Source organism: Hylobates moloch, unplaced genomic scaffold (assembly GCF_009828535.3).
Source record: "Hylobates moloch isolate HMO894 unplaced genomic scaffold, HMol_V3 SCAFFOLD_14, whole genome shotgun sequence".
NCBI lineage: Eukaryota > Metazoa > Chordata > Mammalia > Primates > Hylobatidae > Hylobates > Hylobates moloch.
Genome location: NW_026652289.1, coordinates 51,009,026 through 51,021,946, shown reverse-complemented (window position 1 = coordinate 51,021,946; position 12,921 = coordinate 51,009,026). Strand labels below are relative to the sequence as shown.

General features: G+C 49.7%; 1 protein-coding gene across 5 annotated transcripts in view; it reads right to left on the bottom strand.

The window, feature by feature from the left end:
* The window catches only part of LINGO1 (leucine rich repeat and Ig domain containing 1), a 207,583-nt gene that overhangs the window by 59,015 nt on the left and 135,647 nt on the right, over positions 1-12,921 (bottom strand). For all 5 annotated transcript variants that reach the window (XM_032174744.2, XM_032174743.2, XM_032174745.2 and 2 more), the window contains one exon: positions 5,029-5,114. The gene's annotated coding sequence lies outside the window, so the exon portion shown is untranslated. The remainder of the gene's footprint in view (positions 1-5,028; positions 5,115-12,921) is intronic.

Below are 12,921 nucleotides of genomic sequence, written 5' to 3'. Positions count from 1 at the left end.
TGCTCGTTCCCCAGCTCTCCCCACCTCCCCTCCACATGGACTCAGTGCCGCCTCCCTCTCAGGCCTGGATGAAGCTGTGAATTGCTGGGTACCCACCCCTCCCCTTTCACCCCTCCCCTCCCTCCTGGCCTTTCCCAACCCAGATACACATCACACCAGTCCCCACTCAGTGTCCTCAGCTGGCTGTCAGCTAATCCCTGCAGAGGTGTTAACTGATAATTAAGATGTTAGCTGTAAACTTAACATGTGATTCCCTGCCAGGAGTATTTTGGTCTTAACAGGTTGCTTTTGGAATGGGAAAACCTTCAAGACCCAGCCAAATGGCAGGCAGGGATGCAGAGTGGGGTGTCGGGGGGCGCTCTGTGCCTGGAGACCTTTCAGCCTCCAGAACCCCCTCCTCACCTCTCGCTTCACTGAGGACAGAAGGCAGGCATGGGAACCCAGAGCTCTGCCTTTCAGTGTCAGTCCCACACCTGTGAGGCGATGACCCTGGAAATGAGACGAAACCTCTCGGAAACTCAGTTTTCTCATCTGCAAATGGTGAGATAGAACGCCGACCTTGAAGAATTGCATTGCAGGCTGACAGGTAAGGCCCCGTGTGCCCAGCACACAGGAGCCCTGAGAGCTCCTGTTGTCCCCGACTTCCCTTTGCCTCTTCCCACACTGAAGGTAACTGTGTCAGCTTCCACTCCTTCCGCCTCCTCACACCAACTCTGATCAATCACCAAGTCTATTTTCTCAACTTCCTAAATGTCTCCCCAGGCAAAGATCAATGGAATCAAACAGCAAGGTCTGGACAGACATGAGACTTTGGGGACATTTCAGCAGATGACAGGAATGGAGCTTCAGAGCGGCAGGGAAAGGGTGCTTACCCAACAAACAGTGCCAAAACAACTGCAAGTCATCTGGGAAAAAACCACTTAGATCCCTACCTCAAACCACACACAGAAATACATTTAAGATGAACTAGAGATTTAAATATTTGTGAATATCATAAACAACCAGAAAACAGTATGGGCCAATATTTTTAAAATTCTGCAGTGGATAAGGTCAGGAACTCTAAAGGAAAGGAGTGATAGACTTGAACACAGGACAATCTAAAACTTTTAAGGGGTTAAATAAATCCATAAACTTAAATGAAAAAAAAACTTGTGAATAATGATTTGCACATATGCCAAATAAAGAGTTAATTTCCTTAACCTCTTCTAAATCCACTTGCTCTTGCAAATCAATAAGATGCATTTCACCGCCCCCAATCGCTGAAACCACAGTCACCTGCGACCTCCCCGTTGCCGAGGCAGTGACCAGTTCTCAGTCTGCATCCTCGGCCCCATTTGACACGTGCTTGAAACGTGTCTTACCCTTGGCATCCAGGACATACATGCCTGGTTCCTTTCCATCTCACTGGTTGCTCCTTCTCGGTCACCTTTTCAGTTCCCCTTCAGCTCCCCACCCTCTAACTGATGGAGGTCTTGGGGCTGGGACATTGTTCTTTTCTATCTACTCTCCTTTGATGCTCTCGTCCAACCTCATGGCTTTAAATACTATCTTTATGCTGATGGCCCCAAATTTGTATCTCCAGCCCAGACCTGTCCCCTGGACTCCAGTCACATACATCCACCTGTCAACTCCATGGTTCTGCCAGGCTGTCTACAGGCATCTCACAATTTACGTGTCCACTGCCAGGGCTGGCTCACAGGTGTGTGACCTGGGCTCTGCACTCAGAAGGGCCCCAGGCTTGGTTTAATGCTCTATTGTCACCTCCCACTTTGAAATTCTTAATTTTTTTTTTTAGCAAAAAGTCACCCGTTTTCACTGTGCTCTGGGTCCCACACATTATGTAACCATTTTTTCCAAATGACTCATGGTTGTTCAGCACTCCTGTCCACCACTGAGCCACTCCTCTCCCCTACACCAACCTGCTCCTCTCTGATCTCCCCACCTCCTCTCCGATCTCCCCATCTATGGCAACCCCACCCTCCTAGATGCTTGGGCCAAAACCCCTGGAGTCATGGTTGGCTCCCTTCTCTCCCTCTCACACACCACTTCATGCAATCTGTCAGCAAATCCTATTGGCTCTACCTTGAGCATGCATGTGGAATCCATCCACTTCTACCCACCTCCACCAAGACTCCCTGGTTCAGGCCTCCATCGCCTCCTCCCTGGATCACTGCAACAAACAGCCTCCTGTCGGATCTCCCTGCTTCAAAGCTGCCAGAGGGATCTGGTTAAAATGTAATTCCAATCATGCCATGTCACTACGCAGAACCTTCCATGGCTTTCCCCACTTCATTCTGGGTTACAGTCAAGTCCTCCAGGTGGCCTGCAGGCCCTCAGTGATGAGCGCGTGGTCCCTGTTTGGCTGCATGGCCCACTCTCTCCCTCACTCACCCTATTCCGGCCACACCAACCAGCCTTCTTGCCATGTCCCCACAAGCCAGGTCTGCTCCTGACTCAGGGTCCTCAGACCTGCCGTTCCCTCTGTTTGGAAGGCGCTCCCCCCAAAACATCCACACAACTCAGTCTCTCGCTTCTTGCAGGTCTTTACTTAAATGCTACCTCTCGAAGAGACCTTCCCTGACAACCATGTCCAAGTTGCCCAACACTTCCCATCCCCCTCTGCTTGATGTTTTTCTCCTTAGCACTTAACACTCCCATACACATGCTGTATTTTTCCTTGTCTGTCTCTCCTCCATCACAGCTTACATTCCTTGGAGCAGGTATATTTCGTGAGTTTTGTTCACTGTTTGGTCCCTAACCAAAGCAGTGTCTGACACATAGTAGGTGCTCAGTAAAACTTCCTGAATGAATGGATACAGCAGCAGAGGACTTGACATCAACAAGCAATTTACAAGTGAAGAAACAGAAATGGCCAACAAGCATATGCAAATATGCTCAACCTCATTAGCAGTCTAAGAACATAAAGTAAAATCATTTTTATCTGTCAAATTGGCAGGGATTAAGTGATTAATAATTCCTGTGATTGGCAAGGGTGAGGGAATGGGGCATTTTGCATACAGTTTGTAGGAGCATAAATCGGCTCAACTTTCTGCAGGTTGATCTGGCTGTCCAGAACAAATCAAATGTGGACATGTGGGTGCCCTCTGACTCAGGAAGTCCACTTCCAGAAACATTCCCAAAAGAACTACAGCACAAGCACACACAGATGTGCAAACCCAGAGGTTCCCTGAGTGAGGTTTATAAATAGCCAAATGCCAGAAACAACCTAAACGGCTGCCAACAGGATTAATAATTGGTGAATAATTTGCAGACCATCATACAAGGGATGTAAAAGGGTGGGGAAGAACTCTATGGAAGGACCTGGGATGATCCATATGACATTGTTAGGTAAAAAAAATCAAGTGCTGGAGCAATATAACTAACATGAGCCCATGTTTTTCCTTTTAAAATATGTTGATAAGTACATAGAAAAAAGTCTGGAAGGGGACATATCAAACGAGTTATCCGTGTTAGCTCTTGGGAGGAAAAGACTACAGAAGGGGCTTGAACTGCATGCTTTAAATACCGAGAGATAGATGGATAGATAGACGGATGAATAGATAGATAGATAGATAGATAGATAGATAGATAGATAGATAGATACATACATACATACATACATACATACATACATACATACATACATAGATAATAGGTAACATATAGAGAACATATTACCTTAATAATCAGAAAAATGATTCTGCTTAGGGAGAAAATACCTTCTGTGACTCCCCAATATTAAAGGGTGCAGAAGTAAGCCATTCCAAGCCCTCCATAACCCCTCACTGCCTCATCCCTGTTACCCCCACCTCCACTCTGGCTCCCCAAAGTGCTCTGGGTTCCAAGCTCACGATGCAATTTTCTATTCCCGGTTCCTTTCACAGCTCCACGCCTGTCTCTCAGCTTTGTTCACAGGCACAAAGGCCCAACCCGCCCTGTCCCATGACCTCCTCAGCCTGGACTCCGCTGGGAGAGAGCCAGAGGGGGGAAGACGAGGAACCCTACAGCACTCCCAAAGACCAGGACTGCTGCCCCAGACCCCAGCGAGAACTGCCAGGTCTCTGTCCTAGGGACAGCCTGCGGCAGCTGGGGGATCAGGAAATGCCCTTGATTGTGGCCTGGGCAGGCTGGCTGCCCCTGGCTCCAGGACACCCGCAACAGCCACTGGAGGTAGCTGATCTGAGGAGGCCAGGGTGAGCCCAGCAAAGAGGTCTGGCCAGAGGAGGAGGGAGACTGGGGGTTCAGCCCCCCAACTTGGGTTGCCAGATTTGGCAAATAAAATTGTATGTGCCATGTAATATTTGAGATATATTTACACTGAAAAATTATTTGTTGTCTATCTGAAGTTCAAATTTAACTGGACAGCAGTATTTTTTTTCTGGCAACCCTAGCTGCTACCCCATCCCATCCCTTGGGGGATTTGGCACCAGGCAGAAAGCCTTCACCTAGGATGTCCAGGAGTGGCGGAGAAATGGCCTCTCTCAGGCCCACCACAGAGGGGGACTGAAAGTTGAGACGGCTCATTCCGGGTGCTGCCAGATGTCCCACAGAGAGCTGGGAACTTCCAGAGTTAGCGCCATCAGGAACTGCACTGGGCAGCGGCAGTGAAAAGGCAGGTGACGGCAAAGGGAGCTGAACCTGGGATGCAAAACCTCCTGCAGCCAAGGCACTCGGCAGGTGTGTGGCGCAAAACAGAGCCTGAGCAAATGCAGACAGTGAGCACCGGACAGCAACGCTGGGGTTGCAGGGATGGTGTGTCCCAGTGCCTCTGAGCATCCCGGGGACACAGCCTGGTGAGGAAGAATGGCTGAGGGGTGGCCTTCCTTCTCAGAGGTCAGGAACTCCTCCACAGGAGGCCCCTCTGCTGCTGGGGCCTTCAAACCCCACACTGTGTCCCCCACCATGGCCCCTGGCAGAGGCTCATTTGCTAAAGGTCAGCCTGAGTCGGGGGACCTGATCCTCACACCCAGCACCTCCCACCAAGCACAGAAGCATGAGGCAGGGTGAGCCTGCCTCACTCTCCCCTACCTGGGTCAGATGGCGTTGGGAGGCAAACAGACTGGCCTCTGGGGGCCTGGGGTGTGGTAGCCTGTCCGTCGCGGTCCCAGCATGCACTGTGCGGGAAGAACAAGAAGGTTAGTGGGGCAAAGACGGGGCTTCCTGCTACCCCGGGTGAGGCCCACCTCAGCACAGCTCCCCACAAGGGATCCCCATTGCCCAGCCCAGCGAGGCTCAGGTGCTGCCTCCTAGCACAGCACATGCTCCTCAGCGCCATCCCTACCCACTCCCCAGCACCCTGGAGTGGCCAGCCCTTAACGGATCACATCCTCAGGAGCATGAACTCCCTGGCCTGGCATTCAAGGCCCCGTCTAAGCTCCTAAACTTCTCACTGTCTCTCCATGTACTCCAAAGGTCAGCCCACCTCTGCAAGTTTTGTTCACGTGCACAGATACACAGATGGACAACCCCACCCCATTCTCTCTGAGACTCCCATTGCTACCAACAAATGTGTCCCCTGCCTCCTGGAAGCTTCACCTACATGTCCTCAGCCCCAGCACCCCTCAAGATCCCCAGCAAGGTCCCCAAGGACCCCATCAGTACCCCCAGCTCTCCCACCTCAGCCTGTGGTCTCTGGCAGCTGACCCCCCTTGGGAATACTCTGTGACACCCCGATCCACCCTTCCTCATTCTTCACTACACTTCTGTCACTCATCCTAGACATGGCCACAGGTGCTGTCTCCCTTCCTCCCTCCTCCCAGACCATCCTGCCCACACCTGTGCTTCAATCACCCTCTGCCTACGCCCTCAGTGGCACCCATCACGCCCAGAGGAGAGTGAAGCCCTTTAACCTGGCCCACAGGGCACTGCCCAACCCAGCCCTGACCTGTGGGCCACCCTCACCTCCCCTCCAGACCACACGGCCACCTGCCACCTCCTCAGAAAGCTCTGTGACCACCTCCTTCTCACGGTCTCCAATGTCCTCCATAGGTCACCCCTGAGGAAGCCATCCTCACCATGTCTCACTGCCCTGACAGACTGACTTGTTATTTGGTTTTCCTTGTTTCAATCGTCCCACAGCAAACTTTTCCATCAGGTTTATTGAGGTATAATTACCCCACAGTAAAACTGACCCTCTCTAGAGAGCAGTCTATGAGTTTTGACAACTGCGTGTGGCTGTATAACCACTATGGCCATCCAGGTACAGAACAATCCTTTCACCCCCAAATCCCTGCATGCTGTCTCTTTGTAGTCAACTCCTCCCAGCCCCTACCCCTGGCAACCACTGATCTGTTTTCTATTCCTGTCGTTTTGCGTTTTCCAGTGTCATACAAATGGAGTCATCTACATGTAGCCCTCTGAGTCTGGTTTCGTTCACCCAGCATAATGCATTTCAGATTTATTAATATCTGTGTTGCCTCTTGAATCAGAATGTCTTTCTTTTTTGTTGCTGCGTAGTACTCCGTTGTTTATCCATTCAGCAGCTGAAGGGCATTTGTGTTGTTTCCAGTTTTTGGAGATTATGAATAAAGCCACTATAAATATTCACATACAGGTTTTTGTGTGAATGTAAGTTTTTATTTCTCTTGGTTAAGCACCTAACAGTAGGATTGCTGAGTTGTGTGGTAAGCCTATTTTTAACTTTATAAGAAACTGCCAAACTATTTTCCAAGTTGGCTATACCATTTTGCATTCCCACTAGCAACCTAGGAGAGTTCCAGTGGCTCTGTACCCTTGCCAACACTTGGTATTAGCCATTTTCAAAGTCAGTGTAATGATATGTAGTGGTATTGCATTGTGGGTTTTTTTGGTTTTTGTTTTTGTTTTTCTTTAAGATGGAGTCTTGCTCTGTCACCCCGGCTGGAGTGCAGTGGCGCCATCTCGGCTCAATGCAACTTCCACTTCCCTGGTGGGGAAGTGATTATCCTGCCTCAGATTCCTGAGTAGCTGGGATTACAGGTGCGCACCACCACACCCAGCTAATTTTTGTATTTTTAGTAGAGATGGGGTTTCACCATGTTGGCCGGGCTGGTCTCAAACTCCTCACCTCAGGTGATCCACCCGCGTCGGCCTCCAAAAGTGCTGGGATTACGGGTGTGAGCCATCGCGCTCGGCCTGCATTGTGGTTTTAATTTGCATTTCCTTAATTACTAATAATGATGAGCATCTATCTGATTTATTTTTTTAGTGCCATCACTATTGGAGATTAACATCTTAATTTAATTATTTAAATTATTTACCTATTTATTTTCCATCTCTTCTATCACGTGTGAAAGCAGAGACCTTGGTATTTATTCCCCCAATACCTAGAATAGCATCTGGTACTGGATAATGATGATGACGATGATGGTGGTGATGACGCTGGTGGAGGTGGTGATAGCTAACATTTATAGAGCCCTTAGCATTTGCCTAGCACCATTCTGAGTGCTTTACTCATAGTAACTCACTTAGTCCTCACAACCGCCCCAAAAGACAGAGATGCTATCAATACTCCCATTTTACAGAAGAGAAAACTGAGGTAGAGAGAGGCAACTAGCCCAAGGTCACACAGTTAATAAGGGGCTGAGCCAGTCCTTGATCCCACGTGTCGGAGTCAGAACACCTGACTAGGTCCTTGGCCAAGCCCTAAATGCAACACCCGTGGAGGGATCCATTGTCCTTGTAAACTCTGTATCTGGAAGCTCCCTGATTAGCTTCCCACTAGAATCCATCCTCTTCCTCGCCTTCCGGACAGTGTAGATGTGATCAGGGTATTACACAGCCCATAGCAACCACTCGATATGCCCCAGGTGGAGAGAATAAACAGGAGTCACAGCCTTGGCTCTTCTGAAACCTGCCTCTGAAAATGGTCCCACAACAGCCTTTGTACCAGAGAATTTTATTGCTCACTGAATGTCAGCACATTTCCTTGGCATTTCCTCAGCCCCTTTAGAGTTAGTTGGGCCGTATGAGAAGTTCTGCCCAATGGGCTGTGAACAAAAGCAATACGTGTCATTGCTGAGCCAAAGCATTTCAGAGCCCGTGCGTAACCTCGTCATTGTCTCTTCTCTGCCATGGTGACTGGAGGCCACGTGTTCTGGAGGGGCTACAAGATGATGGAGCTCCTGGCAGCCTAGGTCCCTGAGTTGTTGTGTGGAGCAGAGTTCCACTACCCTGTCCACATCCCACACCGGGCATGGAATGTGAGTTCACGTGGTAAACGGAGCAAGGAAGAGATCCTTTGTTGCAAGAAATCACTGAGAGTTCAGAGAGTACCGGTTAGTGCAGCACAACCTGGCCTATCCTACAACATCCCCACTGCCCCTTTGTGGGCAGGTCACCTTGCTGCATTTGCTGTTAGAACATGTTTGGGTGACTTTCTGAGTGAGAGAACTAAGCCCCATTTGGGAGTTTCTAAGTAACTAAAATTTCAGTGGAGGCAGAATAATCTCAGTTCCCAAGTTCAAGAGTTCCCTATCCACGAGGAAAAGGGGGAGCTTCCAGGCCCTGCAATGGGCTCCACCAGCAGGACCTTCCCCACATGCAGAAGGGAGGTGTGAGCTGAGGCAGGTAGTGGCATCTCCATGAGAGTTGGGGCCTACGCCTACATTCGAGGGCCTGAACTTGACTTTAGAGCAAAGGCTGGGGCATCTTCAGAGCTTTATCCTTGACTTGGGTCCAGGACCAGCTCCCAGAAAGGCTCTGGGACCCTCCACTCATCTGTCCACAACTCAGGGGGATAAGGATAACTCCCACAGGGCCTTGGAGCTGCAAGCTTAATTGCCGGTTTATATTTTGAACTTACTGGTGTTTTACTTTGGCAATTATCACCTTAATTGCCGGTTTATATTTTGAACTTACTGGTGTTTTACTTTGGCAATTATCACCTTAAATGTTGTGTGTTCCTATGGGACAACACAAGGAACAAGGAGAAGAGGCTACCCCTTAAGATAACAGGGGCACTAGCGGGCGACCCAAGGGAAAGCCCTTCCCGTTGATAAATGCCCCTGCGACTTCTCACTTTCCCCAATAAGTAAGACTTGGCTGCAGTGGAATCCACCCACCAAGAATCAACAGGTGTGACTGATCCAGCTCAACTGAAAACAAAGTCATACCAGGAAACCAGCAGTCTCTGCTCCATTCTTTGTTTTGAGCATCTATCTACTTGGGAGTTAATTTTGATGATGAGAAATTCAAAATGGTACACTCGGTCATTTCTGTGGGTTTTTTTTTTCTTTGTAAATGAGACCTGTTTAATTGGGTGCAGGCTGAGGTTTTCACCCTGCTTGAACACCTTTTGCATCCACCATCATGGCCGTAGCATTTGCTCGAATAGGCTTGAGATAAGGAACTGGTCAGGGATGCAAGGATGGCTCCTGGCTAGAGTGGAGTTGGCTAGGCTGGGGTCAGCTCAGACCCTCAGCTCCAAAGTTCACCTGAGCATCTCACTCAGGGAGGAAGGGGTTGTAGGTTTCGACTTAATGGTCTAATTCACAGAGGCCCAGGCAATGTTGGGATGAATGCACAGGCTCTTGGAAAATGCCTGACAAGAATCGCTTTGAGGGAGGAGTCCCTGAATGCAACATGAATCGTTTGCCCTTGAATGGTTTTTGCTGATTGATTGGGCTTTAGTTCACTGTCTGCCAAGGGTGTAGGGGGCTGAACACAGAGGACAAAGGTTCAGAGGCAAATGGTGAAGGCAGCGCCTATGGGAATGGAGGAAGTGCTGGCACAGGAATGAGGGGACAGGTGGAGGGAGGGTGGAAGGGAGGGGAGTGGAGGAGGGAAAGTGGCAGACACCCAGGTGAGGGGTGAGCACCATTGCCACTGTGGTTGTTATAATCATCACGGTCCCCATAAATCGCACCCAATGAGCCCCCTGGGCTAAGTGCTTTCCTTCTGCTAACTCATCTGCTTCCCACACATGCCCTCGAGGCGGGTACCCTGACCATCCTGGTTTCCAGGATGGGGAAGCTGAAGCATAGAAAGATGAAATGTCTTGAGAGGAATGGGGTTGTTTCAAACCCAGGCAGTCTGGCTCCAGCACTCGTCCCTAAGAGTCCCTGATAAAACCGCAGTGATGAGGTTGGAAATGAATGGAAGCTCCTCCTCGATGCCATTGGCAGAAATTCTGTCTGTGGGTGGTCAGATCTAAGATGGAGAAAAATTCCTCTTTCTGCCACTTACTAACTCTGTGACCTTCAGCAAATTACCTACCCTTTTTGGGACTGGTTCCCTATCTCTAATGCCACACTCATATGGCAATAGAGATTAAAGTGTGTGTGTGTGTGTGGTGTCTCGTACAGTACTTGGTAAAGAATAGGCACTTCACAAAAACCAGACACCCATGGGGCCACGGTACAGAGGCACCAATCTCCAGAATTTCTAAGCATGTACATATGTGTGCATGTATGTGCTCCTATGTACATGTGTCCCTGCCAAGGTGACCACTCATGTGCACCTGCATGCATTTCCCTCCCTAGTCCTGTCCCCAACTAAGGGTGGTGGTGGCATCAGTCACATAGCCCCCCCAAGCCAAACACCCAAGCATCACTCCAGAGTCCTCTCTTTCCCTCTTTCACCTCGCATCCTATCACCACAGTCAGCCAATTCCTGAATATTTCTCAAACTCATCTTCTCCCCAATTCTCCCCACCCCCTTCTGGGCACAAAGGTCTCAGCTGTTTCCTATCCTCCTGCCTGCAGTCCGCCAGCCACCCCCATCCACACAGTGGCAATCAGAACGGCCTTTCCCAGTCACAAATATGACCTCATCCCCGCTCCACTTAAAACCCGCCCAGGAAGCCTCGCCAGGCCAGACGCGAAACTCCGAAGCCCTGAGGAGCAGCCTGACAGATTTGACTAAATAAAGATCTAAAGCTTCTCTATGGCCAAAGATACCACAGACAAAGTTAAAAAAGACAAACAGCAGACTAGGGAAAGTATTTCCAACACACAAGACAGACAAAAGTTTTTAAATTCCTAATGCACTAAAAGCTCTTTTATATCAATAAGAAAAAGGCAAAAAGAAAAGAAAAATGGGCAAAGGACGTGAACAGTCCATTCACAGAGGAAGAAACACCCATGGGCAAAAACTGCACGAAAAGTCACTCAGCCTCACTGGGGAGAAGCGGAGTGAGCGTGGAGACCACAGCGAGATATTTTTCTAGATCGGCAAATATCTGAAAGATTGAGAATGTTCAATGTGGAGGATGGTATGGGGAAATGGTCACTCTCAGATACCAAGGGGACAGCATCAGCTGGCTCAACCTTGGGAAGAGCAAGGTTGCTATAAAAACTGAGCAAGCAGACCCTTCACCCCGGCCACTCGCATCTAGAAATCTATCCTGCAGAAAGGCTTGCGGGTGTCAGCAAGATATATATAAGGATGTTCCCCGAAGCATTATTTGCAAGAGTGAAAAATGGAAGACAATCTAAATATCCATCAACCCAGGACTAGTTACATAAATTATGCTTTGTACGAACAATGGAATATTAGGCAACGATTAAAAAGAACACGGCAGATCTGGGTGCCGTGACATTGACTGATGCCCACAATATACTGGGAAGTGAAAAATGGAACTGGTGGGGTCATAAGCATAATATGATTCCGTTTCCTTTTTTAGCAATACACGATAAATATGTTTGCAACAGCACAGAAAATGTTCTGGGAGGAAACATACCAGGCCAACAGCAGCAGGACATGGGCAGAGTGGGCTTTAAAGGCAAAGGGGGACTTTCCTACTTTACAGGACACACTTCTATATTGTTTCCGTTTTTTAATTTTGCTTGAGCAAATATTGCTTCTATGGTAAAAAAAAAAATATTCCTCCTCCTATAACCCCTCAACAGGCTGCAGGACAAAGTTCAAACTCCCTGGCGTGGCACCCTAGGATCCTGAGGACACAGCCTCTGGGCACCCCCAGCCCTGGTCTCCCTTTTTCCAGCCTTACCTTAAATCCAGACGCTCCCAACTCCCTTAAATGTCCCCCAAGCTGCCTCTAGGCCTTTGTCCTGTATGGGTCCCTCTTCCTGGAATGCCCTTTCCTGCCTTCTGTGCCTTGCCTTTTAAGTAACTGCTCAGGTGTCACCACCTTCTGGAAACTCTCCCCAAACACTCCCCCACACTCTGCCTTCATGGGCCCATTGCTCCTGTAACATGTAACAGTGGTGACAGTCGACATTTAGGAAGTGCACATCGTTCACTGGGGGCTGTGCAATGTGCCTTGCGTTATATTGACTCATTGAATCATCCTAGCAACCCTCTGAGATAGGTTTATTATCACCTCATTTAACAGATGGGGAAACTGAGGTACAGAGAGGTTACATGACTTGCTCAAGCTCACACAGCCAGTAATTAGAGGGGGTAGGTGGACCTAAGCAGAGGGTCTTATGCAGGCTTCTACTAGTGCTTAGCACACAGGGCTGAAAACCCCTGGTCCTTGTACCTGCCAGGCTCCAAGACTGGCCTGTGAGCTCAAAGCTGGGATTTGCCTTCCCCAGCAACTGCTCCCCCACCACTGCAGAAGCTGGGCATGGTGGAGGGTACACCAGGGTCTGCTGGGTTCAGAAGCCAGCCCCCGTCCCCAGCCAGCCAGGACTAAATTAGGCCCCTCGGGGTTGGTCTCTTGGGTGGGGGGCTGGGCTGGGTGTGGGGACCAGCCCCAAAACAGCCAGCTGACCCAGGACTGCCAAGGAAAGGGATGGGTTTGCAGTCTCTCCCCAGGCAAGGACCCCAGTGACCTCCCATGCACCTACTGTGTGCCAGGCCCAGGGGGCAACTGGCCCAGGAAGCTAGGGCAAAGAGACTCCCCTGCCCTCCATGGAGCTGCCAAGTCAGACGCAGGGAGGCCAGAGCCTACAAGGCGCTGGGCAACAAGCTCGGGGCAGTGCCCGGGGAGGGCTCTGGGTTCTGACTGGGTGAGTAGGCACAGGGTCTCCATGA